At 42.4% G+C, this 24,643-nt stretch overlaps 1 pseudogene; it reads left to right on the top strand.

Annotated features, from left to right (window-relative positions):
- The window catches only part of LOC126982428 (solute carrier family 23 member 2-like), a 30,494-nt pseudogene extending 6,012 nt beyond the window's left edge, over positions 1–24,482 (top strand).
- Positions 24,483–24,643: the final 161 nt, after the last annotated feature.

The following is a 24,643-nucleotide window of genomic DNA, read 5'->3' on the forward strand; positions in this document are numbered from 1 at the left end:
TGGCGTCCCTCAGGGTTCGGTTCTTGGCCCAGTGCTCTTCATTATTTACATCAACGACGTGGATGTTGGACTCAATAATCGTATTAGTAAATTTGCAGACGACACAAAGATTGGCAACACGGTTCTCACTGACGAAGACAGGCAAAGCCTCCAAGAGGATTTGCACAAAATTTCAGCTTGGTCGGATAAATGGGAGATGCCCTTTAACGTAGACAAGTGCCAGGTCCTTCAAGTTGGAACAAAAAATAAGAAGTTCGATTACGAAATACGCGGCGTTAAACTCACAAGTGTTCAATGCGTTAAGGATTAAAATCGTATCAAACCTCAAATTCTCACATCAATGCATCGATGCAGCAAATAAAGCGAACAGAATGTTGGGCTTCATTAAAAGAAACTTTTTATTCAAAAATAAAGATGTAATACTTCCGCTCTACAATAGTTTAGTCAGACCCCACTTGGAATATGCGGTACAGTTTTGTTCTCCCCACCATGCAAAGGACATTGCTAAACTAGAAGGTGTTCAGCGTCGAGCAACAAAAATGATTCCTTCCTTGCGCAACAAATCCTACGAAGAAAGGCTTTCCACCCTTAACATGTTCTCTCTTGAGAAACGTCGCCTCCGAGGAAAACTAATCGAATGTTTTAAAATACTTAATGGTTTCACGAATGTAGACAGAACAAAATTGTTTATGATCGATGACACTTTGCGAACGAGGAACAATGGCACAAAACTCAAATGTAGACAAGTAAACTCAGACTGCACCAAATTTTCCTTCACCAACGTTGTAGTGCGAGAGTAGTTATAATATTGCCATACTGGCTTGTTTTGGCGGGGCAATGGCGCGTGGGGCGGGGCGGAATAATCAGCCGTAGTGGCAGGCTATTATATCGGCTTGTTTTGGCGGGGCAAGGGAGCGTGGGGCGGGGCGGAAAAACACGTGGGGCGGAGGGCGGAAGGACATCCGTAGTATCCTGCGCCATACCGGCTTGTTTTGGCGGGGCAAGGAGCGTGGGCGGGGCGGAAAAACACGTGGGTGGGGGGCGGAAGGACATCCGTAGTATCCTGCGCCATAGCGGCTTGTTTTGGCGGGGCAATGGGGTGGGCGGGCGGAATAATCAGCCGTAGTGGCAGGCTGTCATACCGGCTTGTTTTGGGGGGCAAGGGAGCGTGGGGCGGAGGCGGAAAGACTTCCGTATCCTATGTCATAGCGGCTTGTTTTGGCGGGTCAAGGGAGCGTGGGGCGGGACAGAGAGGGATCGGCAGTGACATGCTATGGGGAGGGAGTGAGGGATGTGCTATGGTGCGGTTGGTGGGAGGTGACGAGTCCGGGAGCGGCGAGACATGGGCTGCGCCATGCCTCGTTCTGTCTAAGAGGGAGCGTGTAGGGTGAAGTAGTGACGCCATGCTGAGATGCTATACTTAACAGTTACGCCTTTGTTACCTGTTAGCTTTGCATACACACACACACACACACACACACACACACACACACACACACACACACATGGTAAATAAGAGTTTGAGATTAATCAAGTACACAAAGTTATGTTGTGTACATTAAAACTTTGTCTTTGAGAAAGAAAGTATAGTAACTGTATCTTTTTATTTTGGGGAAGATGATGTATAAGTAACCGCACACATGTTAAACATAGAGTTTGAGGTTAAGCATATACGTTAAGTACACAAAAAACACAAAGTTATGTTAAGAAAAGGAGAGAGAGAAAAAGAGGAGAAAAGGAGAGGAAGAGAAAAGAGAAAAGGAGAAAGGGAAAAGAAAAGGAGAAAGAGAGGATAAAAGGAGAGAGAGAAAGAGAAGAGAAAGCGAGAGAGAGAAAAAGAGGAGAAAAGGAGAAGAAGAGAGGAGAAAAGGAGAGGAAGAGAGAGGAGAAAAAGAAAGGAAGAGAAGAAAAGGAGAGGGAGAAAGAAGAGAGAGAGAGAGAGAGAGAGAGAGAGAGAGAGAGAGAGAGAGAGAGAGAGAGAGAGAGAGAGAGAGAGAGAGAGAGAGAGAGAGAGAGAGAGAGAGATAGAGAGAGAGAGAGAGAGAGAGAGAGAGAGAGAGAGAGAGAGAGAGAGAGAGAGAGAGAGAGAGAGAGAGAGAGAGAGAGAGAGAGAGAGAGAGAGAGAGAGAGAGAGAGAGAGAGAGAGAGAGAGAGAGAGAGAGAGAGAGAGAGAGAGAGAGAGAGAGAGAGAGAGAGAGAGAGAGAGAGAGAGAGAGAGAGAGAGAGAGAGAGAGAGAGAGAGAGAGAGAGAGAGAAAGAGAGAGAGAGAGAGAGAGAGAGAGAGAGAGAGAGAGAGAGAGAGAGAGAGAGAGAGAGAGAGAGAGAGAGAGAGAGAGAGAGAGAGAGAGAGAGAGAGAGAGAGAGAGAGAGAGAGAGAGATGAAAAAGGACAAAGAGAAAGGAAGAAAGAGAAATTATATGAATGACGGGGAGTGACAGTTGAAAATATACTATGGAAGATGGCGATGATGGGAAAGTCGTTACGTGAAATTCGCTACACACCTGCTTCCGCCCTTCAACCCCCCCCCCCCCCCCCCCCACCCCACCGCATCCCACCCTCCTCTAGCAGATGTGTTAGGTATCTCCCACTCTCCCGCGTTAGGCGAACAAAGCTGAGCCCTGGTGGGGAACGGCTTAACGTCACGGTGTTGACTCGTCTCTGTTGCGGGATGATGGTATATTTCTCGTGAGAATGAGAAGCAATGCTTTGTAAACAGTGTGGAGACGAAAGTCGTTTAGTGGATCGTGTCGGTCGTGCGTGGAGATGACTCTTTGTTTAAACATTGTGGGAGACGTTTCACATCTCTCCTTCCGTCCATGAGTGTTCTTCACCACGAGCTAGCAATGCAGAAAAACTCTGTGAAAGCTGTGGAACGGTATTCGGCGAGATACATCTGCATCCCTCCCCTTTCCCGCGTTTTTCCGAGCGTCAAGATAGAGAATTAAACTACCACCGCGATAGTCTTTATATAAGGAATAGTTAAAATTAGTGGGATTTTATGATTTTTATTGATATCTAGTGAGAAACTAACATGCCAAAATCTAGAGAGAGAGAGAGGAATTTATATAGAGAAAGAAAAAGAGGTGAGTAAGAGAGAGAGAGAGAGAGAGAGAGAGAGAGAGAGAGAGAGAGAGAGAGAGAGAGAGAGAGAGAGAGAGAGAGAGAGAGAGAGAGAGAGAGAGAGAGAGAGAGAGAGAGAGAGAGAGAAAGTAAGAGAGAAAGCGAGAGAGAGAGAGAGAGAGAGAGAGAGAGAGAGAGAGAGAGAGAGAGAGAGAGAGAGAGAGAGAGAGAGAGAGAGAGAGAAGACGAAGATGAAAAAGGACAAAGAGAAAGGAAGAAAAAGAAATTATATGAATGACGGGGAGTTGGCTTATGGTAGCACGTGCAAACACTGTCACAGTTGAAAATATACTATGGAAGATGGCGATGATGGGAAAGTCGTTACGTAAAATTCGCTACACACCTGCTTCCGCCCTTCACCCCCCCCCCCCCCCCCACCCTCCTCTAGCAGATGTGTTAGGTATCTCCCACTCTCCCGCGTTAGGCGAACAAAGCTGACCCCTGGTGGGGAACGGCTTAACGTCACGGTGTTGACTCGTCTCTGTTGCGGGATGATGGTACATTTCTCGTGAGAATGAGAAGCAATGCTTTGTGTAAACAGTGTGGGAGACGAAAGTCGTGTAGTGGATCGTGTCGGTCGTGCGTCGACAGTGACCGCCGTGGAAATGACTCTTTGATTAAACATTGTGGGAGACGTTTCACATCTCCTTCCGTCCATGAGTGTTCTTCACCACGAGCTAACAATGCAGAAAAACTCTGTGAAAGCTGGGGAATGGTATTCGGCGGGATACATCTGCATCCCCTCCCCCCTTTCCCGCGTTTTTCCGGGCGTCAAGATAAAGAATTAAACTACCACCGCGATAGTCTTTATATAAGGAATAGTTAAAATGAATAGGATTTTATGATTTTTATTGATATCTAGTGAGAAACTAACATGCCAAAATCTTATATTAGCTTAATGCAGGTCGATTATTTTTCGTTTGTGTTAAATCCAAACTTAATCCAGTCTGAATAGTTAAACCATTACATGAACACAATAAATTTTGAATTACACTCTAAAAATACATCTTAATTCTGGATGAGAGGGATTCAGACAAGTTATATTACACACATATGGCATACATGATAATAATAATAATAATAATAATAATAATAATAATAATAATAATAATAATAATAATAATAATAACATTGTTAAAATGCATCTTAATTCTGGATGAGCGGGATAATTCAGACAAGTTATAGTACACACACATGGCATACATGATAATAATAATAATAATAATAATAATAATAATAATAATAATATTGCAACGTTCTGTGGATCATAGGTACGTTTCTACTACCTAGTTACCACGTCCCCATCACCTTTTAAGAACCCTTTTACTACATCCCATTACGCCAATGCTATGTATTGCTACCTTTAATGTACATATTCCCACAACCTTTCTGATAATCGGCTCATAACCGAGAGAGACCGGGTTCGATTCCCGGTCGGAGTGGAAAAATTTTGCTGGGATTAAACCTTCCCACACTCATATCCTTGAGCATGCGAAGACAATGAAGTGTAAAAAAAAAACTTGCTTTTTTATCTCGTAAAGGAAGAAATACAATCACAAAGGAGTAGGTCAAGTAGGTCATTGCGTTTTTTTTTTTGTGTGTGTTTTTGCATGTTACTGTTACCTTTAGCGTGAATATTGCCACATTCTTCCTACTAAGCATACCATTACCTTTCTGCTACGTTTCTTGCAACGGTTCCTTCTATTACCTGTGTCATACATCATATCTTCGTTAACTGCTCACAGTCACATAACCATAAATTTTACTTTTCGTTAATGCATATAAACGACGCTGAAAATCAATGTAGTTACACTTGAAGATGAGATGATCGTAAAAATCTAACTTGTTCTTAGTCAGCAAATGGGCAAAGATAAGACAAGACATTCTTAACTTATTATATTTTATTCATACTTTTCTCCTTTCTCTTTTTTTTGTGTGTGGGGCGGAAATCAGTATATGCAATCCAATATAACACATTTATTTAGAACGTGTCAAAGTGCTAATTATTGAAAGGGTGATTTTTTTTTTCTATTTGAAAAAACAAAACAAAAAACAGACAGAATAATATAGTTCGCTAGTTAAGGGACTTGTTCTTTCCAGACATTATGGAAATGATTTTGATGACGGTAAAATCTTGAACTCCATATAAGCATTGTAACGCTGTTACCTTCACTAATTCCACACATTCATTTGCTTACGGGAGGATATAATAAGAAAGAAAAGATAGTTATACTTTGAGCTTTCAGAAAAATAGGTAATTTAATCTACAACTTTAACTATATTTTTTTCCTAGACACTTAAAAAAAAACCTCCCATAACATGACACACAATTCTCAAAATGAATCTTAAGTACATTAGGAAGCAGAGTATGCACTTTTTAGGGGGTATAGAAAAATGATTTTGCTGGGATTAAACCTTCCCATACTCATATCCTTGAGCATGCGAAGACAATGGTGTGAAAAAAAAAAACCATCAAAATTATAAAAAAAAAAAAATACACTCATCACATTTTTTTCTACCCAAATGTTCGATCCCACCCACACTATGAATGGCGAAAAAAAAAAAAGGTATTGCTCGTAAAGGAAGAAATACAATCACAAAGGAGTAAGTCAAGCTGTCAATAACACCAACAAAAACGACAAAAAAAAAAAATAGATATACTTTCCCCTGAAATAAAATGATCTTATCGAGCAAATATATTATAATATTTTACCTAATTCATTAAGGACAAGGTCAACAATGCCAAGGGATTATAGTGAGTCCTATTAGAGTAGTGTGGAATGGAACCAAACCACAGTAAACCACAGGATTAGGTCAACAATATAAGTGTATCTCCAAGATCCTATTAGAAAGTAGTATGTAATGGAACCCAAACACCAGGAAACCATGGAGTTAATGTGATCAACGCATGATACTCAGATATGGAGGAAAATTAGAGAACCATATTTTTTTTATCAATTAATGTGACCAGTAATGTTAATTTTATAACCAGAGACCAATGAGGACTAAAATATTTATGTATTTCTGTATTGCCAGAACACTTTAAACCTAGAGAAAGGACGCGATAACCATGTGCCTGAACCGGGCCTTCAGAGAAAACTTATCAAAACGTACTGGAGGAAACCAATTAGTTAATGTATGGAAGGGTATTAGTGACATGTCATCATGTATAACTAAAGTGGGCAGAACTCACTCTCTTATGTGCTTAGCGTATTATTAATCTTTTCACCTGTTGATGATCATTACCAAAAGGGAATACACACTAAATAAATAGAAGATAAGTGAATGTAAAACAAGTACCAAATTAAGCATGTTAGAAACCAGACAGGCTCTGCAGTATTCCGGACATACAGGCTGACAATCAATGATCTAGCATTGTTGAAACCGACAGCTTAATATGTAATATATTACTGGATTACCTTATCCTAATCTTAGCGTATCCTATGCATCATCAAATATTGTATGCAGAGAAAATAAAGGAGTTACCAAATGACTAGCAAATTAAACTGAAAATAAAAGAGTACGACAAGTACATATCAATTTTACAAATAGTATAAAAAGATAAAAAAAAGTTAATTGATTAGGATCAGGTATGTAAAAGGGAATTGCGGGTCAAAAACTAAATACATGGAATTCACAATATATACAGTAAACTGAGTAAAATTACAGAAAAAAAAATTAATAAACCAATAAACATTACGTTTCAATGAATATTGTTCATATAAATTCTTCCTGGAAGACTTTGATTATTGAAAAATAAATCCTCCCACTTGTGAACACTATGATCAGTAGTTCTTAATACCAGTATTTCATGATCTTTAATTCAATTAGGGTGAATATTTCCTCTATTACCGCTTTTCCTTTTGGAATTTTATTCTTCCACTTGATAGTTTTAAACACTTTTGAGTGTTTTGATGTCTCATTTGCTGTAAAAAATGAATAATAACCATAATATGACAATAGGGGAGATTGTATTACTCACGCGCCGACATCTCGTTTTCTACTCAGCCAACTGCTCTTTTGTTGCTATACGTTACATGTTACGTTACGTTACGTCACGTTACATAATGCGTTATATATTTTCTACTACCCTTCAAACCTTCCGTAAAAAAGAACATTGGGAGTGTATAGATGAAAACAACGGTAAATCTTTCCTCTATTCGCGGGTTCTCTTTTTTTTTTTCTTTCTATTTTTTCCATTGACAGAATTTAAGCTCTTTAGGCTGCGTTTACACCAAGCACGTCGCGTCCCGTCCCGTCACGTCACGTCACGTCAAGTCATGAATCGCCACCCCAGTTTAACACTGATTTGTATGGATATTTGAAAAATGCGTTTACACCGGTTCCGTCCAGTCACGTCACGTCACGCCGCGTCGCGTCGCGTCAAGTCAATATATAGAGCTGGTTCTATTTCACCTGACGTGACGTGACGTGACGTGACGGGACGCGACGTGCTTGGTGTAAACGCAGCCTAATTAGTGTTTTGAAGCATCATTTGTTGTGGAAATGAATACTAGCCGTTATATGACCACGTCAACGGAGTTAAGATTGGTGATACCTCAATATACTCAAAAAGGCTTAACAATTATCAAATGGAAGAAAAATACAAAACAAAACAGGAAATAATAATAAAGGAAAGAAATACCAAAGTGTGAAAATAGACATGAAATGTTGAAATGGGCGTGACCATGATGTCTCAATAGGAATTAAAGCGTACCTAGCATAGCCTATCCATCTATCTGACATGGTTATATTATAGTTAATATTCATTTGCTCAACAAATGACACCTCAAAACACTCAAAAGGGTTTAAAACTATCGAATGGAAGAAAAAAAGGTGCATTACCAATAGAAGCGCTGAAGTCATCCTCAAGCTTTACTTAGCACTAGTTAGAGTTCATCTCGATTATGTGGTTCAGTTTTGGTCAGTCCATTAAGAATGGGTATCAAGATGTTAGAATCTGTACAGAGTAAGATGAAAAAAAGTGATTCAAAGGACGGAAAACTTTCCATATGAGGATAGACTCTAGCATTTAAATCTGCATTCTCTAGAGAAGCGAGGGTTACGAGAAGACGTGACTGACATTTGTAAAGGGATGAAGGGCTTTAATAGGGTTTTTTGTTGTTAAATAGTCGGGTAATGCATGTAGCAGTGGGTTTAAGATAGATAAATTCAGATTCAACAAAGACACAGACAAGCATTGGTTTACCAAAAGAGGTGTGGATGAGTGGAATAGGCTTGGCAGTCATGCTGTGCGTGACAGTATCATAAATACATTCAAGAAGAACTTGAATAAATTCATGGCTAGTGAGGTAAGCTGGAGTTAGGCACAGGAGATGCCTTGTCGGTCGGTCTCATGCAATTTTTTTTTTTTTTATTATTTTTTTTGCGTTCTTATGTCCTTCTGTTCTTCAAAAAATTCCGAGAACTGAAACGGTAACGAAAGAAAGAAATACCATAATAACCGTGAAAATAGTCATGAAATGGGTGTGTTAACCCACGTGGCCACATTCGACATAAACCCGTGTTGCACAATCATAGTCTACTTGGCTGTCAGTAACAACAAAGGCAGAGTAAGAAGCGTAACGTACATACTTAGCGTAAAATATTAAAGGTAACTAACCAGACCAAACGTAACCATGTCTATCCTAGAACAGTATGCGCACAGAATGGTATAGTCGATTGGCGGGGGTCAAGTTTGTTAGGTTGTTAATCAACATAAATAAGTCAAAAAAGATAAAATAGGCTACTCTTTTAGGATCAGTACCCTCGGCTGAGACATATTGCTTCACCACATGACGCAATGAGGTTTCAGTACATGTGGTGACAAGTTTCATATCTCAGAAGAGAGAAAAAAAATTGCATGAGACCGACCGACAAGGCATCTCCTGTGTGCCTAACTCCAGCTTACCTCACTAGCCATGAATTTATTCAAGTTCTTCTTGAATGTATTTATGATACTGTCACGCACAGCATGACTGCCAAGCCTATTCCACTCATCCACACCTCTTTTGGTAAACCAATGCTTGTCTGTGTCTTTGTTGAATCTGAATTTATCTATCTTAAACCCACTGCTACATGCATTACCCGACTATTTAACAACAAAAAACCCTATTAAAGCCCTTCATCCCTTTACAAATGTCAGTCACGTCTTCTCGTAACCCTCGCTTCTCTAGAGAATGCAGATTTAAATGCTAGAGTCTATCCTCATATGGAAAGTTTTCCGTCCTTTGAATCACTTTTTTTCATCTTACTCTGTACAGATTCTAACATCTTGATACCCATTCTTAATGGACTGACCAAAACTGAACCACATAATCGAGATGAACTCTAACTAGTGCTAAGTAAAGCTTGAGGATGACTTCAGCGCTTCTATTGGTAATGCACCTTTTTTTCTTCCATTCGATAGTTTTAAACCCTTTTGAGTGTTTTGAGGTGTCATTTGTTGAGCAAATGAATATTAACTATAATATAACCATGTCAGATAGATGGATAGGCTATGCTAGGTACGCTTTAATTCCTATTGAGACATCATGGTCACGCCCATTTCAACATTTCATGTCTATTTTCACACTTTGGTATTTCTTTCCTTTATTATTATTTCCTGTTTTGTTTTGTATTTTTCTTCCATTTGATAATTGTTAAGCCTTTTTGAGTATATTGAGGTATCACCAATCTTAACTCCGTTGACGTGGTCATATAACGGCTAGTATTCATTTCCACAACAAATGATGCTTCAAAACACTAATAAAGAGCTTAAATTCTGTCAATGGAAAAAATAGAAAGAAAAAAAAAAAGAGAACCCGCGAATAGAGGAAAGATTTACCGTTGTTTTCATCTATACACTCCCAATGTTCTTTTTTACGGAAGGTTTGAAGGGTAGTAGAAAATATATAACGCATTATGTAACGTGACGTAACGTAACGTAACATGTAACGTATAGCAACAAAAGAGCAGTTGGCTGAGTAGAAAACGAGATGTCGGCGCGTGAGTAATACAATCTCCCCTATTGTCATATTATGGTTATTATTCATTTTTTACAGCAAATGAGACATCAAAACACTCAAAAGTGTTTAAAACTATCAAGTGGAAGAATAAAATTCCAAAAGGAAAAGCGGTAATAGAGGAAATATTCACCCTAATTGAATTAAAGATCATGAAATACTGGTATTAAGAACTACTGATCATAGTGTTCACAAGTGGGAGGATTTATTTTTCAATAATCAAAGTCTTCCAGGAAGAATTTATATGAACAATATTCATTGAAACGTAATGTTTATTGGTTTATTGATTTTTTTTCTGTAATTTTACTCAGTTTACTGTATATACTGTGAATTCCATGTATTTAGTTTTTGACCCGCAATTCCCTTTTACATACCTGATCCTAATCAATGAACTTTTTTTTATCTTTTGATACTATGTGTAACCAAAATTGATATGTACTTGTCGTACTCTTTTATTTTCAGTTTAATTTGCTAGTCATTTGGTAACTCCTTTATTTTCTCTGCATACAATATTTGATGATGCATAGGATACGCTAAGATTAGGATAAGGTAATCCAGTAATATATTCCCTATTAAGCTGTCGGTTTCAACAATGCTAGATCATTGATTGTCAGCCTGTATGTCCGGAATACTGCAGAGCCTGTCTGGTTTCTAACATGCTTAATTTGGTACTTGTTTTACATTCACTTATCTTCTATTTATTTAGTGTGTATTCCCTTTTGGTAATGATCATCAACAGGTGAAAAGATTAATAATACGCTACATAAGAGAGTGAGTTCTGCCCACTTTAGTTATACATGATGACATGTCACTAATACCCTTCCATACATTAACTAATTGGTTTCCTCCAGTACGTTTTGATAAGTTTTCTCTGAAGGCCCGGTTCAGGCACATGGTTATCCCGCGTCCTTTCTCTAGGTTTAAAGTGTTCTGGCAATACAGAAATACATAAATATTTTAGTCCTCATTGGTCTCTGGTTATAAAAATTAACATTACTGGTCACATTAATTGATAAAAAAAATATGGTTCTCTAATTTTCCTCCATATCTGAGTATCATGCGTTGATCACATTAACTCCATGGTTTCCTGGTGTTTGGGTTCCATTACATACTACTTTCTAATAGGATCTTGGAGATACACTTATATTGTTGACCTAATCCTGTGGTTTACTGTGGTTTGGTTCCATTCCACACTACTCTAATAGGACTCACTATAATCCCTTGGCATTGTTGACCTTGTCCTTAATGAATTAGGTAAAATATTATAATATATTTGCTCGATAAGATCATTTTATTTCAGGGGAAAGTATATCTATTTTTTTTTTGTCGTTTTTGTTGGTGTTATTGACAGCTTGACTTACTCCTTTGTGATTGTATTTCTTCCTTTACGAGCAATACCTTTTTTTTTTTTTTCGCCATTCATAGTGTGGGTGGGATCGAACATTTGGGTAGAAAAAAATGTGATGAGTGTATTTTTTTTTTTTTTTTATAATTTTGATGTTTTTTTTTTTCACACCATTGTCTTCGCATGCTCAAGGATATGAGTATGGGAAGGTTTAATCCCAGCAAAATCATTTTTCTATACCCCCTAAAAAGTGCATACTCTGCTTCCTAATGTACTTAAGATTCATTTTGAGAATTGTGTGTCATGTTATGGGAGGTTTTTTTTTTAAGTGTCTAGGAAAAAAATATAGTTAAAGTTGTAGATTAAATTACCTATTTTTCTGAAAGCTCAAAGTATAACTATCTTTTCTTTCTTATTATATCCTCCCGTAAGCAAATGAATGTGTGGAATTAGTGAAGGTAACAGCGTTACAATGCTTATATGGAGTTCAAGATTTTACCGTCATCAAAATCATTTCCATAATGTCTGGAAAGAACAAGTCCCTTAACTAGCGAACTATATTATTCTGTCTGTTTTTTGTTTTGTTTTTTCAAATAGAAAAAAAAAATCACCCTTTCAATAATTAGCACTTTGACACGTTCTAAATAAATGTGTTATATTGGATTGCATATACTGATTTCCGCCCCACACACAAAAAAAAGAGAAAGGAGAAAAGTATGAATAAAATATAATAAGTTAAGAATGTCTTGTCTTATCTTTGCCCATTTGCTGACTAAGAACAAGTTAGATTTTTACGATCATCTCATCTTCAAGTGTAACTACATTGATTTTCAGCGTCGTTTATATGCATTAACGAAAAGTAAAATTTATGGTTATGTGACTGTGAGCAGTTAACGAAGATATGATGTATGACACAGGTAATAGAAGGAACCGTTGCAAGAAACGTAGCAGAAAGGTAATGGTATGCTTAGTAGGAAGAATGTGGCAATATTCACGCTAAAGGTAACAGTAACGTAGCAAAAACACACACACACAAAAAAAACCGCAATGACCTACTTGACCTACTCCTTTGTGATTGTATTTCTTCCTTTACGAGATAAAAAAGCAAGTTTTTTTTTACACTTCATTGTCTTCGCATGCTCAAGGATATGAGTGTGGGAAGGTTTAATCAACAAAATTTTTCCACTCCGACCGGGAATCGAACCCGGTCTCTCTCGGTTATGAGCCGAGTGTGCTAACCACTGCACCACGAGGCCCCCCCCCCCCGATTATCAGAAAGGTTGTGGGAATATGTACATTAAAGGTAGCAATACATAGCATTGGCGTAATGGGATGTAGTAAAAGGGTTCTTAAAAGGTGATGGGGACGTGGTAACTAGGTAGTAGAAACGTACCTATGATCCACAGAACGTTGCAATATTATTATTATTATTATTATTATTATTATTATTATTATTATCATGTATGCCATGTGTGTGTACTATAACTTGTCTGAATTATCCCGCTCATCCAGAATTAAGATGCATTTTAACAATGTTATTATTATTATTATTATTATTATTATTATTATTATTATTATTATTATTATTATTATTATTATCATGTATGCCATATGTGTGTAATATAACTTGTCTGAATCCCTCTCATCCAGAATTAAGATGTATTTTTAGAGTGTAATTCAAAATTTATTGTGTTCATGTAATGGTTTAACTATTCAGACTGGATTAAGTTTGGATTTAACACAAACGAAAAATAATCGACCTGCATTAAGCTAATATAAGATTTTGGCATGTTAGTTTCTCACTAGATATCAATAAAATCATAAAATCCTATTCATTTTAACTATTCCTTATATAAAGACTATCGCGGTGGTAGTTTAATTCTTTATCTTGACGCCCGGAAAAACGCGGGAAAGGGGGGAGGGGATGCAGATGTATCCCGCCGAATACCATTCCACAGCTTTCACAGAGTTTTTCTGCATTGTTAGCTCGTGGTGAAGAACACTCATGGACGGAAGGAGAGATGTGAAACGTCTCCACAATGTTTAATCAAAGAGTCATTTCCACGGCGGTCACTGTCGACGCACGACCGACACGATCCACTAAACGACTTTCGTCTCCCACACTGTTTACACAAAGCATTGCTTCTCATTCTCACGAGAAATGTACCATCATCCCGCAACAGAGACGAGTCAACACCGTGACGTTAAGCCGTTCCCCACCAGGGCTCAGCTTTGTTCGCCTAACGCGGGAGAGTGGGAGATACCTAACACATCTGCTAGAGGAGGGTGGGGTGGTGGGGGGGTGAAGGGCAGGCAGGTGTGTAGCGAATTTTACGTAACGACTTTCCCATCATCGCCATCTTCCATAGTATATTTTCAACTGTGACAGTGTTTGCACGTGCTACCATAAGCCAACTCCCCGTCATTCATATAATTTCTTTTTCTTCCTTTCTCTTTGTCCTTTTTCATCTTCGTCTTCTCTCTCTCTCTCTCTCTCTCTCTCTCTCTCTCTCTCTCTCTCTCTCTCTCTCTCTCTCTCTCTCTCTCTCTCTCTCTCTCTCTCTCTCTCTCTCACTCTCTCTCTCTCTCTCTCTCTCTCTCTCTCTCTCTCTCTCTCTCTCTCTCTCTCTCTCTCTCTCTCTCTCTCTCTCTCTCTCTCTCTCTCTCTCTCTCTCTCTCTCTCTCTCTCTCTCTCTCTCTCTCTCTCTCTCTCTCTCTCTCTCTCTCTCTCTCTCTCTCTCTCTCTCTCTCTCTCTCTCTCTCTCTCTCTCTCTCTCTCTCTCTCTCTCTCTCTCTCTCTTTCTTTCTCTATATAAATTCCTCTCTCTCTCTCTTGTTAGTTTCTCACTAGATATCAATAAAAATCATAAAATCCCACTAATTTTAACTATTCCTTATATAAAGACTATCGCGGTGGTAGTTTAATTCTCTATCTTGACGCTCGGAAAAACGCGGGAAAGGGGGGAGGGGATGCAGATGTATCTCGCCGAATACCGTTCCACAGCTTTCACAGAGTTTTTCTGCATTGCTAGCTCGTGGTGAAGAACACTCATGGACGGAAGGAGAGATGTGAAACGTCTCCCACAATGTTTAAACAAAGAGTCATCTCCACGCACGACCGACACGATCCACTAAACGACTTTCGTCTCCCACACTGTTTACACAAAGCATTGCTTCTCATTCTCACGAGAAATATACCATCATCCCGCAACAGAGACGAGTCAACACCGTGACGTTAAGCCGTTCCCCACCAGGGCTCAGCTTTGTTCGCCTAACGCGGGAGAGTGGGAGATACCTAACACATCTGCTAGAGGAGGGTGGGATGCGGTGGGGGGGGGTGGGGGGGGTTGAAGGACGGAAGCAGGTGTGTAGCGAATTTCACGTAACGACTTTCCCATCATCGCCATCTTCCATAGTATATTTTCAACTGTGACTCCCCGTCATTCATATAATTTCTCTTTCTTCCTTTCTCTTCGTCCTTTTTCATCTTCGTCTCTCTCTCTCTCTCTCTCTCTCTCTCTCTCTCTCTCTCTCTCTCTCTCTCTCTCTCTCTCTCTCTCTCTCTCTCTCTCTCTCTCTCTCTCTCTCTCTCTCTCTCTCTCTCTCTCTCTCTCTCTCTCTCTCTCTCTCTCTCTCTCTCTCTCTCTCTCTCTCTCTCTCTCTCTCTCTCTCTCTCTCTCTCTCTCTCTCTCTCTCTCTCTCTCTCTCTCTCTCTCTCTCTCTCTCTCTCTCTCTCTCTCTCTCTCTCTCTCTCTCTCTCTCTCTCTCTCTCTCTCTCTCTCTCTCTCTCTCTCTCTCTCTCTCTCTCTCTCTCTCTCTCTCTCTCTCTCTCTCTCTCTCTCTCTCTCTCTCTCTCTCTCTCTCTCTCTCTCTCTCTCTCTCTCTCTCTCTCTCTCTCTCTCTCTCTCTCTCTCTCTCTCTCTCTCTCTCTCTCTCTCTCTCTCTCTCTCTCTCTCTCTCTCTCTCTCTCTCTCTCTCTCTCTCTCTCTCTCTCTCTCTCTCTCTCTCTCTCTCTCTTCTCTTTCTCCTCTCTTCTTCTCTTCCTTTCTTTTTCTCCTCTCTCTTCCTCTCCTTTTCTCCTCTCTTCTTCTCCTTTTCTCCTCTTTTTCTCTCTCTCGCTTTCTCTTCTCTTTCTCTCGCTCTCCTTTTTTCCTCTCTGTCTCCAGTTGTTTTCCCTTTCTCCTTTTCTCTTTTCCTCTCCTTTTCTCCTCTTTTTCTCTCTCTCCTTTTCTTAACATAACTTTGTGTTTTTTGTGTACTTAACGTATATGCTTAACCTCAAACTCTATGTTTAACATGTGTGCGGTTACTTATACATCATCTTCCCCAAAATAAAAAGATACAGTTACTATACTTTCTTTCTCAAAGACAAAGTTTTAATGTACACAACATAACTTTGTGTACTTGATTAATCTCAAACTCTTATTTACCATGTGTGTGTGTGTGTGTGTGTGTGTGTGTGTGTGTGTGTGTGTGTGTATGCAAAGCTAACAGGTAACAAAGGCGTAACTGTTAAGTATAGCATCTCAGCATGGCGTCACTACTTCACCCTACACGCTCCCTCTTAGACAGAACGAGGCATGGCGCAGCCCATGTCTCGCCGCTCCCGGACTCGTCACCTCCCACCAACCGCACCATAGCACATCCTCCTCCTCCCCATAGCATGTCACTGCCGATCCCTCTCTGTCCCGCCCCACGCTCCCTTGACCCGCCAAAACAAGCCGCTATGACATAGGATACTACGGAAGTCTTTCCGCCTCCGCCCCACGCTCCCTTGCCCCGCCAAAACAAGCCGGTATGACAGCCTGCCACTACGGCTGATTATTCCGCCCCGCCCCACGCGCCATTGCCCCGCCAAAACAAGCCAGTATGGCGCAGGCTACTACGGTAGTCCTTCCGCCCGCCACCCACGTGGTTTTCCGCCCCGCCCCACGCTCCCTTGCCCCGCCAAAACAAGCCGGTATGGCGCAGGATACTACGGATGTCCTTCCGCCCTCCGCCCCACGTGTTTTTCCGCCCCGCCCCACGCTCCCTTGCCCCGCCAAAACAAGCCGATATAATAGCCTGCCACTACGGCTGATTATTCCGCCCCGCCCCACGCGCCATTGCCCCGCCAAAACAAGCCAGTATGGCAATATTATAACTACTTGCGAGAATGGAATAAGCTCCCACCATCAGTGGTCCAGTGTAACACGATTGACTCCTTTAAAAACAAGCTCGACCGTCACTTCCTTGAACTTAATATCAACTAGAGTAGAAAAGCAACGTTTTGGAGCCATCTGATTAATGTAAAATCACTTAGGTTTAAGGACAGACCACCTAGTCTGGACCATGGGGTCTGTGTGGTCTGATTTTCTATGTAAATCTCTCTCTCTCTCTCTCTCTCTCTCTCTCTCTCTCTCTCTCTCTCTCTCTCTCTCTCTCTCTCTCTCTCTCTCTCTCTCTCTCTCTCTCTCTCTCTCTCTCTCTCTCTCTCTCTCTCTCTCTCTCTCTCTCTCTCTCTCTCTCTCTCTCTCTCTCTCTCTCTTCTCTTTGTTCTCCTCCTTCTTTTCCTTCCAAGTAGCAGCAGACATTCCTTCCTTTTCTGTTTACTCTTTTCTACTTAATTAAGGGCATATTTTCAAACACTTCGGCACCCAAGCATATAATTGTCAGGGCTTTCCGGGTGAAGGACTTATGTTACGACCCTTAATAACACGTACATAACCTGTATTCACTGGATGTGCTCTTGTTTTGCTGTTGTTTTAGTTGTACTTGCTTTGTTTCCTTCCCTTGCTTGACTTGTAAAAAAAAAAAAAAAAAAAAGCTATCGGGGCATATTTTAAAACATTTCTTCGGTGGCGCCCCAGCTAGCATATGATTGACAAGGTTTTCTTTTCTTTCCTACAGGTTCTGGGTGCCGTACTCCTGTCCTGGGGCGTGTGTGGCGTGCTGACAGCCTTGGAATTCTTCCCCCCAGGCTCCCCCGCGCGCACTGACGCCGCGGGTGACATCATCAGGAATACCCCGTGGATCTTCGTGCCTTACCCAGGTGAGTGACGCGTGGGAAATTGGGTTTATCCTCTGCATCATAACCTTTTTTTTTTTCTCCTTCATCTCAAAATTTTCAGTTCTACACAACCCTTTCTTTTCCCTCCTCACCTCAGTACTCGCCTCTCTCCATCCTTTTCTTTAATTAACTTTATCTTTATCTTAACTTCCCCTGTTTTCCTCTTTCCGCATTTCTTCAACTTCCCATTCTTTTCCTTACACTCGTCACCTCAACATTCCCCCCCTTCTCCCTTACGTCACTATCCATTTCTCTTCAGGTTTATTTACTCTCTTTGTCTTAACTTTCCCTGTTTTCCTCTTTCTGCATCTCTTCAATTTTCCATTCTTTTCCTTACCCTGGTCGCCTCAACATTCCCCCCTTCTCCCTTACCTCGCCATCCATTTCTCTTTAAGTTTACTCTCTGCATCTCAAACTTCCCTTTTTTTCCCTCCCCATCTCTTTTTCGCACCATATCCTTTTCTTTACCATATATCTACACTTCAACTTCGCCGTCATCCCCTTCCCTCTACATCATTATCCATCTTAACCCTCCCCTCCTCTGTCACCCCTTCCTCCCCTCACCTCACCCTCTCCTCCGCAGGGCAGTGGGGTTGGCCGATAGTTAAGTCGGCGGGATTGGTGGGCATGCTGGGCGGCGCCGTGGCCTCAATGACGGAGAGCATCGGCGACTACTACGCCTGTGCACAGATGGCAGGTGCGTGGAGGGGGGGTTGAGGTGCGGGGGTGGGGGGGGGGTGTTGGAGGGGGAGAGGGGAGGTTGTGTGTGGGGGGAGGGGAGGGAAGATAAAGTGTGTCAGATGTGTGTGTGTGTGTGTGTGTTTTATGGGTCAGATTTCGGTTAGCAAAAAGACACTAATAATTAAACTTTTCAACGCTAACTATGAATAAATGTAGTTATTAAGGTGGAGGAGGCAGTTTTTTGGGTCGGAAATCGGGAAACATAGGCCCCGGCGTCATATTACAAGACACTTCGTCGCCCAAGAATACATTTTTGACAAGGCTTTCGTAAGAGTTGTGGGCATTTCCAGGGGTGGTTTTATGACCCTGGTGGTAGTGTGACCCTTCCTATGCACAAAAAAATGAATCAGTAATAACAAAAAAAAAGCCCGCTACTCGCTGCTCCTAAAAAAAAAAATATATATATGTAGTTGATGTGAAAGGCGGAAGCTTCTGTTCATGACTTGCATTGAATGGATCGAGGCGATGAGACGGTATTCAGTATTATTTTGTTGAGGAAGTCTGTGTTATTTTTTTTATATTAGTCATTTATCTTTATTACCAGTCATGTATTGAGGGTTTATAATGGCGCAGGGATGTATCTCTATAAGCTCTGTGCATTTGTTTTTTTATGCTTTGTATTGTTTTGTTTTGTTTATTGCGTGAACAACAGCTTTATGAATGTGGTGTTGGATCCTCTTATTAAATTGTCAGGCACGCTTCACTTCTTGTTCTTTCTCTCTCTCTCTTCCTCATGTTCTTCTTCTTCTTCTTCTTCGTTTTCTTCTTCGTCGTCTGCTGATTTCTTTTTCTTTTTCCTCTTTTTTGTTCTTTTTCTGGTTCTTTTTCTGTCTCCGCTCTCTTCTTCCTTCGTGTTCTCGTTCTTCTTCTCTCCTTCCTCAATTATTTGTTTGCTTGCTTCTTCCGTCTGTTTTTCTTCTTTTTCTTCTTCTTCTTCTTCTTTTTGTTCCTCTTGTTCTTCTTGTTTCTTCTTCTTCTTCTTCTTCTTCTTCTTCTTCTTCTTCTTCTGTTTGTTCTTCTTGTTCTTCTTTTTCTTCTTCTTCTTCTTCTTCTTCTTCTTCTTCTTCTTCATCATCTTTTTTGTACTTTTCTTCTTTTTTCTTATTTTAGTATTTCCTTCTTCTTCTTCTTCTTCTTCTTCTTCTAATTCTGCTTCGTGCTGGTGCAGTGCCCCTTCACCAGGCACTGGTAACTCTGCACCGTGACTCCAGGGCTCCTGTTACCTCCTACCTTAGGAAAATTTATCTCATGTTAGCAGAGACGGGTGTGTTAGAAGCGTGCTTAGGCCTAGTTTACTCCCCGGCCCAACCTGCCTGGCCTCCCTATCGTGTCAGTGTAGACGTTGAACAACTACCTTTCCCTAAACGTGATTGGCTTCCCCATGTCCTCCAGGATCACTTCATGGTCAAACTGTCCAACCCCCGTGTTCGTGTTCGGGCTGTCCATGTGTACTGTGATGGCTCCGTAGATGGCAGCAGGTCGGGCTGTGGCGTGTTTATCCGGGATTACGCTTCCCCCACCCAGTACACTGACATTGAGGTTACCAGGTGGCTGCCTGGGTACCTGTCCTCGACCCGGGCTGAGCTGTATGCCATCCTTGAGGCTCTCCACACTGTAGCAGCTTTGCACGAAAATGTCTACTTGTTTGTCGATAGCCAGGCTGCATTGCATGAACTTGTGTCCTCCTCCCCTGCCGACTGTGATCTTGTAGCTAAGTGCCTGACTGCCGTCCGTGCCCTTGAGGCCGCAGGTGCCACGGTCCACTTCACCTGGGTGCCCTCTCATGTGGGCATCCAGCTCAATGAGAAGGCAGACTGCCTTGCTCGACGAGCCCTTCAGGATGACACAGTGGACCCTGGCACTGACTATACGCTTAGCTATGTTAATAATAGACTTAGGCATTATTCACGTGATAGCATTGCTACCCAACTCAGACACTGCTGTGACAATGGCAGCGCCAGCAACCTCCACTATGTTAGTGTCTCCCAGCGCTGTGTTTACCCCTATGGGCGACACAGTGCCCCTCAGGGTGTGGTAGCCATGCGCCTTAGGCTAGGGTATAGGTACTACTGGGAGGTTAGTAACTCCCCTGGTGTCTGCCGCACGCTCTGTGCCAGGCCGAGGGGCCACACACTGCATCACTATGTCATGGAATGCCCTCTCATTGCTGTTTAAGCCACGGGACTGCCTTGACCTGCCCCAGACAATTTGTTGGCTCCTGAACCATGATGTCCTCCCTGTTATCCTCAAAGAACACCCTCAGTTTGCACCAAGGTGGTGATGCCGTGTGTGGCAGCCTGAACTACTGCCGTGCTATACAAGGCTGTGATCTCTGCAGTATTTTACTTTAAGGACTAGTATTACTCTATCTCTGTATTCATTCCCATCTAGTGCTTGGGCAATGTTCTCCGTCCCCACATTTTATTGTCTTATTGTCCAGGGGGAGGTACTGCCCCCTCCCTTGTTGTGCTTTCCTTCCTACCATTGTATCTTTTTAATTTCATGGTGCTCCCTACACATGTATTACTAGTTGTATAATCACACTCTGTCCTGCCTGGGGGTTGGGATGGCATGTTCCTCCCTTCTCCCTTGTTGTTTACCTGCAACAATAAACTATCAATCAATCAATCAATCTTCCTTTTCTTCTTCTTCTTCTTCTTCTTCTTCTTCTTCTTCTTCTTCTTCTTCTTCTAATTCTTCTTCTTCTTCTTCTTCTTCTTCAATTCCCCAACAACATATTACAAGAGGCTTCGATTCAATTAACAAATCCTCTATAACCTCACCTCTCTTCTTCCTCCGCCTCCTCCTCCTCCCCCAGGTGCCCCCCCGCCCCCGAGGAGTGCCATCAACCGGGGCATCGCCGTGGAGGGCCTGGGGTGCCTCCTGGCGGGGCTGCTGGGGACGGGAAATGGCACCACCTCCTGCAGCCAGAATATTGGGGTCATCAGTGTTACCAAGGTAGGTGTTTGAGCCTGTCGGTGGGGGGGATGGGGGGTCGGGGGGGGATGGGGGTTGTGTGGTGTGTGGAGGGGATGGGAATGGGGGTTGTGTGGTGTGTGGGGGGGATGGGAATGGGGGTTGTGTGGTGTGTGGGGGGGATGGGAATGGGGGTTGTGTGTGTGGGGGCGGAGTTGATCTCGTGGTGGATTCGTTGTCGCAAGAAGAAGAAGAAGAAACGAAAAAGAAGAAGAAGAAGAAGAAGAAGAAGAAGAAGAAGAAGAAGAAGAAGAAGAAGAAGAAACAGAAGAAGATGAAGAAGAAGAAGAAACAGAAGAAAATGAAGAAGAAGAAGAAACAGAAGAAGAAAACAAGAAGAAGAACAAGAACAAGATGAAGAAAAAAGAGGAGGAAGAAAAAGATGAAGAAGAAAAAGAGGAGAAAGAAAAAGAAGAAGAAGAAAAGAAATATAACAAGGACAAGAAGAAGAAAAAAATATTGGATTAGTCTATAACAGTGATGCAGGTTTTGGTATACGGGAACAAAACCTCACAACACCCCCCCATCCCCACCCCCCCACACGCACAACCCCCACCACACCTCCCCACACACACAGGAGATGAGACACATTAACCCCCAACTGCCTAGCCATCCGCCCTTCCAAATCTCCATCTCTTTTCTTCGTCAAGTTAGCGCCCAATATACTGACCCCCAACACCCATTCCCCGACACCCGGTATACCTAATCACAGCCGGGTGGACAGACAGGAAGGAGACGTGAAGGAGACGAGAAGACAGATCCGTTCTTTCAAATCCCTTTCTCTTCTTTTTCTTTTTCTTCTTCTTCGTCTTCTTCTTCGTGTTCTTGTTTTCTTGTTTTCTTGTTTTTCACCTTCTTGTTCTTCTGCATCTTCGTCTTTTTCTTCTTCTTCCTCTTCTTCTTCTTCTTCTTCTTCTTCTTCTTCTTCTTCTTCTTCTTCGTGTTCTTGTTTTCTTGTTTTGTTGTTTTTCACCTTCTTGTTCTTCTTCATTTTCGTCTTCTTCTTCTTCTTCTTCTTCTTCTTCTTCTCATTCTTCTTCTTCTTTCTCTTCTTCTTCTTCGTCTTCTCATTCTTGCTCTTCTTCTTCTTCATCTTCTTCTTCTTTTTCTTCTTCTTCTTCGTCGTCTTCTCATTCTTGCTCTTCTTCTTCTTCTTCTTCTTCTTCGTCTTCTCATTCTTGCTCTTCTTCTTCTTCTTCTTCTTCTTCTTCTTCTACTTCTTCTTCTACTTCTTCAGGTCGGCAGTCGTCGGGTGGTCCAGTTCAGCGCTCTCATCCTCATCGCGTCGGGGGTCTTCGGTAAGTGCGGGGCCTTCTTCGTCACCATTCCGGAGCCCGTGGTGGCCGGCGTCTTCATCATCATGTTCGCGATGATCTCCGCCGTGGGTCTCTCGGCGCTGCAAGACGTCGATCTCGCCTCCTCCAGGAACATCTTCATCCTCGGGTACTCTCTCTTCCTCGGCCTCCTCCTCCCGAAGGTTCGTGTATGTGGGAGAGAGAGAGAGAGAGAGAGAGAGAGAGAGAGAGCGCTACAAATTCCTGTCCCATCCATTCATCCTTTCCTTCTCTTATATTCCTGATGTTTCTCCCTCCAGTGGCTCGCCCAGCATCCCGAGGCACTCCGTACAGGCTCCGAGGCCGTGGATCAAATGCTTCGGGTGCTGCTGCAGACGCCGATGGTGGTGGGGGGCGTGACGGGCGGCCTGCTGGACAACACTATCCCGGGTGAGGCGCTGCAGGGTTACGGAGGAAGGGGGAGAGGAAGGAGGGAAGGGAGGGAACATGGATACAAGGAGAAGAGAGGGATGGGGGAAGAAACGGTAGAGGAAAGGAAAAGGAAGATATTGGGAAGGAGGACCAAGGAGAGCAGGGAGTGGGGGAAGAGGAAGGTGGGAGGGAGGGAAGGAGGGGAACACGGATACACGGAGAAGAGAGGGATGGGGGAAGAAACGGCAGAGGAAAGGAAGAGAAGTAAGGAAGATATTGGGGAAGAGAGGACCAAGGAGGAAACGGGAGTGGGGGAAGAGGAAGGTGGGGAGGGAGGGAAGGGAGGGAACACGGATACAAGGAGAAGAGAGGGATAGGAGAAGAAACGGTAGAGGAAAGGAAGAGAATTAAGGAAGATATTGGGGAAGGGGGTGGGGGGAGAGGAAGGAGGAGGAGGGAGGGGATGGAAGGAACATGGATAGAAGAAGAGAGGGATGGGGGAAGGAAGGAAATTATGGATATAGGGAAAAGAGAAAATAATAGAAGGAAAGAAGAGATGATGGAAGGAAAACAGCTGAGGAAGGGAAAGAATTGAATAGGCATGGCTTAACCTCACTCTCTCTTTCTCTCAGATCACTATATATACAACCTCACGAATACAATAACCTATACAAACTTATACAACACACAGTGACGCTTTCTAAACCACAGGCACGGCAGAGGAGCGTGGCCTGACGAAGCGGAACAAGCACTTGCAGAGGGGGAAGGAGGAGGCTATGCAGGCGCTCCGAAGTCCTACGAGTGTGTGTTACGACCTGCCCTGGATCACACCCTACATGAGGAGGTGGGTGAAGGCTACGGAGATGAGCACTGAGGCCATGTAGCTATAATGACCGCCCCTGTTCCCTCCCTTCATCCCATATCACCTTCCTTTCCTTTCCCTGCCAGTCCCTTAACCCATCTCTTCCTTCCAATCTTGAAATCAGAGTAGGAATGTTGGTAGACTTTCCTAAATTGTGGTTGATTGTGGTGGGTGAGAGGAATGGTTATAGTTGCAATAGAAAGCCAAATAGTTGTAGTTTATAAGGTAAAAATCCAGTTCCGCGCCTATTAACGTAACTCCGGATTATTGCTTATTCTTTCACTTGCTTGATCAAAAGGTAAAGTTGGGATCATGCGCTGTTATCGACGTGGCCGCTGTGCTCATCTCTGTAACAATGATCCTTCAGCTTAATTGATGTGCTTGTTTATTCGAGGACTTAGGTGTATCCGTTTGACTGTATTTTCTTCCCATTTTCTTTATTTATCACGCACAGAGTCTCGTGGATGCGGTTCCTTCCGTTCTCCCCGACGTTCGACGAGGCGGGACACTCTTGCTGCATGTCGTCCCGTTGTAAAGATGAAGAGGAGCAAGACCAAGACCAAGACGACCGCTGCTTCAAAACCAGTGCCGTTACAAAGGCGAAACTCCCGACCGACTACCGAGGCGAAAAAGTGATGTAATAAACGAGAAGAGGAAAGGAAGGAAATAATACATGGTGGTTTGTCTTTGTTTAATCCTTTTTACACAAGATGGCGCTTTAAATCTGTGAGGAAGAGGAGGAAGAGGAGGAGCATGGCCAAGACAAACAAGCTCTTTCCGTCACCTCAACCCAACGAAATACCAAAAAACAACAAAAAAACAACAACAACTTTGCACTTA

Source organism: Eriocheir sinensis, chromosome 51 (genome assembly GCF_024679095.1).
Source record: "Eriocheir sinensis breed Jianghai 21 chromosome 51, ASM2467909v1, whole genome shotgun sequence".
In the NCBI taxonomy this organism is placed as follows: domain Eukaryota; kingdom Metazoa; phylum Arthropoda; class Malacostraca; order Decapoda; family Varunidae; genus Eriocheir; species Eriocheir sinensis.